This window comes from Ochotona princeps, chromosome 9 (assembly GCF_030435755.1).
Source record: "Ochotona princeps isolate mOchPri1 chromosome 9, mOchPri1.hap1, whole genome shotgun sequence".
Taxonomy (NCBI): Eukaryota; Metazoa; Chordata; class Mammalia; order Lagomorpha; family Ochotonidae; genus Ochotona; species Ochotona princeps.
The window spans coordinates 24498752-24508691 of NC_080840.1; positions in this window are offsets into that span (position 1 = coordinate 24498752).

A 9940-nucleotide genomic window follows, 5' to 3' on the forward strand; every position below is an offset into this window, starting at 1 on the left:
GAAAAATTTAGAAAAACAAAATAGTGGAAATGGAGAATAAGAGCAGTTTCAAGAACTTCTAGTAAAAGTTAAAATTAAGAAATAAAGAGGCATTTTTCAAAGGATGAAATACAAATAAATACAAATCCATGAATGAATATTCACAGTTTCTAGCCATCAGGGGAATCATCCAAATGAAAAAAAATGAACAATAAATCCTGGTGAGGATATTCGAGAAAAGGTAACCTAACCACTGTAGGTGGGAATGTAGATTGGTACAATTATTATAAAAGACAGTAAGGAGATTCCTCAGAGATCTAAAAATATATCTAACGTATGACCCAACTATCTGGGACTTAAGAATTTACCCAAACAAAATAAAATCAACTTATGGGACAATCATTTTGTTCCCTTTTGTTTTTTAGAAAAGCTCATTCATAATAGCTTAGACACAGAATCAATCCTGCTGCCCATCAACTGATTACTGGATAAAGAGATCATGTACATACACTATGCAATATCACTCAGCCATAAGAAAATGTCATATATTCTTTTAAACAATATAGATGCAACAGAAAACAACGATTGTGTTTTCCTTGTTACCGATTGAATATGATGGCTAGTAGTGAATTAAGTCTATGATAATAGAGTGAACTCAAATTAAGTCTTTGTAAAAATTAAAGAAAACAAGGAAGGAGGGAGAGGGGGAGTGAGAAGATTTTCATTTTCTTCTTGGAATTGTGCCTGTTCTGTTTATATAAATAATTCTTTTTAAAAAAATGCTTGAGAAACTGCCCAAGACATGTTTATACAAAAAGCCACCAAGTGTATGAATTATGTCATGAGCTCATGGTTGGATTATCCCACTAATAAGCTCCCCCTACCACATTAAAATCATTCATGTTTAAAAAGGAACAAATTATTCATAAACCACAAGAGGAAGTTTCATAGAAGAAAATGATATCCCAAAAGAAGTTGAAGAAAAACTTATGGTTTGGGAATAAATCCAGCATACAATAAATACAAACAAAAGCAAAAAAGGATGTGGAACATAGAAGTGTATTTTGGTACAAAATATTGTAAAATGAATAGAAGTATACAAAGACAATGCAAAATTAACAAATCATAACATATATCTTTATAACTTCTAGATCTATATTTCTGCTTGAGCCTCATCATACCAATCAGTAGGGGAAAAAAAAGACTTATTTAGGTGAAAAGCTTATATAAAATATGTGTTGGACCTGGAATATTTTGGTATTTTGCAGAAGTAATTTAAGAGGAAGAGTCGATGCTTATCAGCAATGCATTCTCTAATCACCAAGGGTGCTTTCTACCAGATGGAAACAATCCTGCTGCATATAACCACCTGTGGCTAATTTCTGACAAAATTGGTGATTCTCATATACTGAAAACACTGTCATTACATGATGCAGGGAAATATAAACAATGTTGTATTTTTTGTTTAAATTATGATGTCTCAAAAGGTTTTTTGTCAACATGTTATTAGACCCCTGGTTGAAAAGGCCTGGACTGGATTCTGGGACCGCTGAATGAACATTGGGCCCTCTTTATACAGCTTGTTTTCCAACGTTTTAATTTGCTTGGGGTCAACCGAGATCTAAAATATTAAATGGAAAAGTCTAGAAATAATTGATAGGTTTCGAAATTGAAAAGGGAAAGAAAAATAGAGTGTGTTAATTGTTCTGAGCATTCTAACCATGAACACAAAGAGGCTGAGACCAGGAGACACACAGCTCTTATTGCCGGTCACATTCAATGCAGCTTATCTGGACTAAAGCTGCAGCTGCTTCCCACTGCCACACAAACACTGTAAGATTGAAATAAAAGCAGGTAAAGACATCCCCTGTATGCTGGCTCACTCTCCAGTACCCAGGACTTTTTAAAGCTAATTTTAACAGTCCAGAACTCAATCTGGTTCTCCAGTGTAAGTGGCAAGGACTCAAATGCTTGAGTGATCATCTACTGTTTCTCAGGGTGTACATTAGCACCAACTGTGATTCAGCACACTCACCTGGATGATGGCATCCCAACCAATGACTCAAACTCTGCATTCCACACCTACCACCCTTCCACACAGCTTTGTATAACATACATCATTTACTTTGTTAAAAGAAATTACATCAAAATTCTTTTTTATTTTAACTCCGTTACATGCCCAAATAGATTTTATTTGCTTTGGTTGTCTTCATAGACTTTAAACAGAATCTGAAGCTATACTATTCACTTGTTTTTATTATTTTTTTTCTTTTTCATTTATTTTAATGCTTATCACTTTTATCATAAAGTAGACAATTGGAGGGAAAGGTATGCCTTGACAGTCACTGATATTGGTGATAAAACCTTAGGGCTATTAGCACAAAGTGACACCCAACAAATTAGGTACAATGAATATATTTCCTCATATGGAATTGCCCTTCCCTGTAGTGAACTCTAATTGTTCATGATATAATGAGCAAACACATCACATCATTAGCCTGCATTTCCTCGTGTGTTAACCTGAATAGCTGGTGCTGTGACACCTCAAGCCAGTGTGCATGAGTCTAGCATCACTCTGTTAGAGTGCCCGAGTGAGTCCTGCCTTCAGTGCCTATGCAGATGCTGCTAAAGAACAAGGGTTGGCATGGAAGACATCCCAGATGCTAACCCTGACCCATGTGGAAGAACCAGATCAAATCTAGTTCCTGGTCCTGGAGTTTGGTCAAGCCCACACAAGACTATTGTGGCCTTTTGGGAAAAGAAGCAGTGGATGCAAGCTCTCTCTTTCTCTCAATCACTGTCTTTCAAATGAATTAACAAATCATCTAAATAGTTCCCAATGTTTCAAAAAACCTTTTAATGTTTCATTAAAAGGTTTTCAAAGGCAAGAGATATTCAAATATTATAGGCCATAGATATAATAATTAATTTAGGTTTTTGGAAGGAAGCATTAAACTTAAGGATTTTTTTCTCAGAAAGTCCATTAAAGTTCTAACACACATGTAAGAAAACATTTTGCCATTATCCCTCACCTTCCAGGACTGTTGCATATCATTTATTTTGATTAGTAATTCAAATTATGATTTTTGTACTGTCTTCTCCAAAATTCTAATATTCTGTGATTTTTGCTTTCACTCCAGAAAGTCTAATAGCCCCTTTGTCTACAGAGCTTATTGTCGAAACAACAGTAGCCTCATTTTAGCTACTGGGATGTTTGTTATCACACAAATAGGTTTATGAATTAAAGGTTTAGAGTTTTTGTATTAGAAACATTCCATGTCTCCAGTATAATTTTTGTACAATTTCACAGGGTTATTTTTTTCCCCTGCATTTGACTTTATTATCATTCACTAATTTCCTGTCTGAAAATTTATAGTTGGTTTCCAACTCATGATTTCCCTATGGCTTATTCTTTTGCTGCAAGCCTCCTAGGCAATTAACTTTTCTTGCATGACCCACCCACTTGGCCTCCCATACCAGCATTGAAAAACATCAGGAGAGCAATTTTTTCAACTTTGGTTTCTCCTTTGCTATGATTACAGCCAAGAATTGCCACTCATTTCAACACACTGCTCTCTTCACCTTTTTCATCTGTAACTAGCCAGAATCGTGATTTTGTTTTCCTCCAGGGTACATTCCTTGTTGAATGAAATTTTATGGAGCAGTGACATTATCAATCAGTTTCAAAACTTTCCAGCAGTTTGTAGGGTAGCTTTTAATCAATTAATAATGGATCAAGGTGTTCAGGAGTGGATGAGATCAGTTATTCCAGGAACATGTAAATAAGGAAGGGAATTATGAAGTTAAGGAGAGGTGTTTTATGTAATAATTAGCCATAGTTGTGACTCGACTGAATTCAAGTTATTTTATAAACTTCAAACTCTATGTAACAAAGAACACATCACTTAAACTGTGAAATACTGATTTCCTGGAATATAATTGGGACTGTCCTATAAAAGCCAGAAGTAAGTGTTTCATTTTGCATCATGCTTTATTTTAAAATTTCTTCAAAGGCAGGCATTTTGTCTGGCAGTTGGGAGGTTAGTTGGAATGCCCATATCCCAAAAGCAAGTACCTGGTCTCACATCATGGTTCCAGTCCAGATAATCTTCCTTTTGAAATGCACTATTAAAGACAACAAGGAATGGCTCAGACTGTTGGGGCTCTGCTGCTCAGTTATCAGTGTAGCTCCCTGCTCCAAGCTCCCCTCTGGTCCAGCCCCAGAAGCTATTTGGGAAGTGAGCCAGTAGATGGAAATTTCCTCTCTCTCAAGTAAGAAAATATTTTAAAACGTTTCAGAAGATTTCAGCCCAAATGATGTGATACATATATGGGTATTTTGAAAGTTTATTGAAAATGGAGCTAAAAGATTAAAAAACATTCTGAAATGCATGATAGGTTTTCATAACGTGTGAATTCTTGTAAGTTATTCGATGGCCCTTTGCATAGGTTTCAATGTTTAGATTATAATGAATTCATCTTTTTATCCTATTTTTGTGTATTATAGAATATGTATATTTATAAATTTATACCCATATATTTATGTGTATACTAATATACACACATGTATTGTATATATGTAATAATATAAAAAATCTATATGTATAGGATATATATTTTATTGGATATATATGTATGTGTGTATAAATATATAAGTGTGTGTGTATATATAATTTTGATACCACTTGCAGTACCTTATTTGGGGAAAATATCCAAATGGTAACATTTTGAAGACAATTTCAATAATATATACCCAAGAGTTTACTTTTTGGCAAATAAATTTTAGAAGAGGTGCTTTCATTGGTAAAATAGTGATGTTCAAAAGAGTATTTGGCTAGGAATATTTGAAGGGGTGCCATTTTTAACATGTCCCAATTGAAAAAGCAGGACATACAGCATAGGTGTCCTAGTTGATTGTTTAGTAGTTTACTTTATTGATCACAGTTTTGTTTGTTTTCTTTCGCTTACTTATAGCTACATCCTTTACCATGTGATTTGTTGTTCCTAACTAAAGAGGCAGAATTTATTTCTCTACTCTTTCATTAGTGATTTGACGATATAATTTCCTGTAGTAAATGGAATGTTAGTGTCAGTGACATGACCAAATGATTGTGAAATACCTGTGTAATTGGGTTTGCCTTGTCTCCACTCTTCCAACAAGACCTGCTTCCGCATGGACCTGGTGTGTTGGCTCAACGGGCTAATCTTCCATGTGCAAAGTGCTAGCATCCCATATGGGCACCAGTTCATGTCCTGGCTGTTCCACTTCCGATCCCTACTTATGGCTTGGGGAAGCAGAGGAAGACCTAGAAGAGGCTCCTGGCTCCTGGCCTCAGATCAGCTTGTCTCTGGCCGTCATGGCCATTTGGGGAGTGACCAGCAGATGGAAGATTTTTTTCTCTCTCTGTTTCCCCTTCCATCTGCAAAATATACTTTTAAAATAAAAATAATAAATAAATCTGAGAGAGAGAGAGAGAGAGAATGAGACCAGTTTCCCCATTTACCTGTTTTTCTGTTTGCCCAGGTCCCAGAATAAGTCATTTGTTAGCAAGGATCCAAGACTGGCAATTACACCAGAGCTCTACAGGCCCAGTGTAAATTAACCAGATGTCAATCTAGCATATTCCTACATATAAATTACATTTGATGGCTTGCTAAACTTGTTGCTTTTATCCTCAAAACATTCATGTATCCACCCTCTAGTCCTTGCAAAGTGTCAGTGAAAACAAACAAGAGCGAGTTAACTGATTAGAGCTTTACACAATTCATGACTGCCTTCTGATTGCTAGCTATTACATATTTATACATTAGGCAATAATTTCTTTGATAAATCCTGGCTAGAACTAAGAATATAAAGGTAAGTACGTGTAACTGCTACCTCACCCCAATCCCAATGACTATGAATATTTATCAAAAGATTGATGGCATTCATTGAATTCACAAAAAGACGTATGTTGGTTTGTAATGACACAGAAGCATGATAATGTTAAACTCTAGAAAATTAATGAACATTTATCAGGAAAAGCTTCACAACTTCTTTACCTGGTAATGAAGCCCATCTTTACGTATCTATATTGTCCCCAATCCCAAAAATATGAATAAGGCAGAACATTTTCAGAATCAGAAGCTATTATCACTAACGTGTTCAATTATACTTTAATATAAACTGTAGCCATAGATCTTTGAAAATGTATAATTATTAATTTATATTTGTCAATTTCTAGAATGAATTTCTCAAATTCTTTTATGTACACAGGTTTTTTTCTCACTTCTGCAATTGATTGTGCATTTTTGTTTCCCTTCTCAGTTCTTTTCATGCTGAAATTATATCAGTTGCTCTTTTCCAATTCTGAAAACTGTAACTCGAGTTAGAAATTATTATCTAGACATGTCTTCAGTTACTCAAACTATTTTTTAAATTCTCTGATTCCCAAACGTTAATTTTAATTAATTTAATGTCTAAGCTAAAAGTCATCCAGATGCTTTAAAAAAAAAAAAGGAGAGTTCTTTTAAAAACATTTTACATATCTGAAAAAGACAAACACACACAAATCCATCCTAGAATCCAAGATAAATAAACTTTTCATAGGAGGGAGGAAAAGTTATTGCCTTTAATGTTAAGGTTTGATAGGAGAAATCAGAGGGGAAGGTATTTTCAGGTTACATTGTCATTATCTCAATGATAAGAGGACACTTTAACAGGGAAATTTGGATACTTGTCATTCCGAGAGGAGTACAACACGTGTGGACTGACCTGGAAATTCTTCCCTATTACTTTTCTTGGAAAATTCTAAATTTTCTGCAACCTAAGTACTGGACCATTGTCACTATAGTATGAATGTTAATTACCAGAATAACTAATAAGCATTTGACTTTGAAATCTACCTCAGTTTCAACTGCTTTGAAGACAGCATAACTACTATTTTAAAAATCTGAAGTTGACATTTGGACTAATTCAACATTCATGGATCTTAGTTGCTTCTACTCTGAGAACTAATTAATTTCCTTCATTTGTTTATCTATAATTATGGTATTTTTGTTTTACATCTTTGTGAATAACTCTCTTATAAATGGACTTGTGAAAAAAATAGAAAAATAAATGGACATGTAGACTTGAAGATTACTTAACAAAAAATTGGGACAAGAAGGAAGGAACACCAGAAATGATATATTTTGTTCTTTGATCTTTTTGATTTCAAAGTCAGGCTATGTACAATTGTGTTACTATTCTTTTTTCTGTGTATTATTTCAGATATTTGAATTTCTTACTCATTTAGTTTAGGATTGCAATTTTAAGATTATCACATTGAGACCATCCAGGCCTGCTGAGGTCTTGGCCACACCTTCAGCTGGGCAACATCAGCATTGCCCACCCATTTTGTAACTGATTAAGAGACTATCAATGGGGAACATCTCACCTGTAGGTTCCCCACCCAACAAGGAGGGGTTAGGAATGCTTAAAATCCCAAGACCCTTTCTCAAACCTTTGGTGTCTCTCCCTCCCCTTTCGAGAGGCACCCTACCACCCGGCTTTCTCTTGGGAGGTGTTTTCCCCTTCCCTCTTCCTTCGCTGCTTGCCTGGTCCCTTCGCAAATAAACTTTTCTGTCTGCAACAGATTCCTGGCTTTTTATTTCTATACTAAGCTGAGGAAAGAACCCACCGGGCATTTCTGGTAACAATATGAAGTAAGATATTTCCCGTGTCAGACAAAATTCCTCACATGTAATACATTTTAAATTTATTTGTTTTTCTAATATGTGCCTTTTACATGCCATTCTGCAAATGCTTCCTGCTGGAGAAAAATAGTTGGTGATCCCAGGGTTTACTCTTCCATCTTCCTTTAGTGAGGAAACCTGAAGTATAGAATTATGTTCTTACCTAGAGAAATGTAAGTGATATTTTTTAGTAACACCTCTCAATAACACTTTTCAAAAGAAAAATATGAGGGAGTTGGCTTAGTGCTTAGTGAGTAAAGCAGTCATCTGCCCTGCTGGCATGCCACATGGTTGCCAGTCTTATCCTGATGTTCCACTTCCCATCCAGCTCACTGCTAGTGGCATGGAAAAATGGCAGAAGGAGACCCAAAAGGTTGGGCCCCCTGCTATCCTTGCATAAGGCCTGGATGAAGCTCGTGGCTCTTGGCTGCAGCCTGGCCCACCCCCTGGCTGTTACATTCAACGGGGAAAGAAAACAAACAAATGAAAGACTTCTCTATCTCCCTCAATGAAAAACGTTAATGATTTAGCCAAACCACAGAGCAATATCATATACACCAGAACAATATGTTTCACAGCATAAATACATCAAATTTAATTTTTTAAAAAGAGATTTATTTATTTTTATTGGCTATACAGAATTACAGAGAGAAGAAGAGACAGAGAGAAAGGTCTCCCATATGCTGGTATATTCCCCAAATGGCCCCAGTGGCTGGAGCTGAACCAATTAGAAGCCAGGAGGCAGGAGCTTCTTCCGGGTCTCCCGCATGGGTGCAAGATCCCAAGGCAATGCTCCATGCTTTTCCATGCTTTTCCAGGCCACAATCAGGGAGCTGGATGGGAAGTGGAGTAGCTGTGGTATGGTCTGGTGCTCAAATGGGATCCTGGCACTTGCAAGGAGAGGATTATCCAAGTGAATCAACCCATCAGTTTGAATTTTAACTTTCAATTAAAAAAATAAAACACAAATAAAAGCAAACAGTGTCCTTTGCTCCTGCTCACTCCTGATCCTTTCATCAGAATTGGCCCTGGAAAGTCCATCTGTGCTGTGCATGTAAAACTCAGGCAAGAAATCATAGACTGAAAGGAAAAGGGATGCTTCCTACATATGGAATTTCACATCTGGATGGACTGCTTGCTTCTGGTTAATTAAATAGCAAAATGAGCTAGTATTTATTTAAATATCCAATGTTTCGATTTTTTTCTGTCATATCATCCTGATACATTACTTAGGTATTGACTAACACATATTCTGTCTGGAACTTTTGTCCTTTTCCTCACTTTTGAGCTGCCAATGGGAAACAAACACAATTCTGAGAAACTACTACTTAGGAAGCTGATACCTAGACTTTCCTTTAAAAAGGGGGGGAGCAGTAATAATTGTCAGGATAAAACTTTCACTATACAGCATAGTTTTGGTCACCACAACCTCAGCACTTTCTCACCATCAGCAAAAACGATATAATTATTGCACAAGTAAGACAACTTTTGGGTTGTTTTTAATTCCCAGATCATCTCTTGAGGTAACTCCTGTCTTCTATTATCTATGACAGAATTGCTCATTGAATCTTATGTTCTGTATTTCTGTGTAACATACACTTCTATTTACAAGGTCTTTCTCTTTCTCTCCCTCCCTTCCGTAGTCTACCCCCCTCTTCCTACTTCTCTCTTCTCTCTCTCCCTCTTCCCTCTCTTTCCCCCTATCTCCCCATCCCCTTCTTCCATTCCCTCACCCATAGGTTCTCCTTCTTTACCACTCTGCCTTTCCGATATTTATTTTAAAAACTAAGTTAATGGTTAATCCAATTATTGACCTTCCCCCTCAAGTATAAAAAGATGAATCTAAGCAAAAAAGAAAAATAGTTGAAAAAATATGCTTCTGTAATGTTCTTTTTGTACTCAGGGATTTTCAGCTTTGCTACAGCTCCTAGGTTTGGAGAGCACTCTGTGTTGGAACAGCAGTGAAATCGAAGTGTGATAGAAAGAATATCGAGGGAGAAGAGATCCCATAAGATATGCAATTTTAAAAATAGCTTCTATCAATCTTTTTTCTTTCTCTTATTCAATGTATGCAGTACTATACATATATGACCCATATATGCTCTCTCCTGCTAAGGACATTCTTTTGGATTCATTTTTATCACCAATCTAAGGCCTTACCAGTGTGCACCAAGAGGACAAGGAAGCCCAGTTGAGATACGATCTGTAATGGACAGCTGCCTCAATGAAGAGAAGGTTCTGGAAA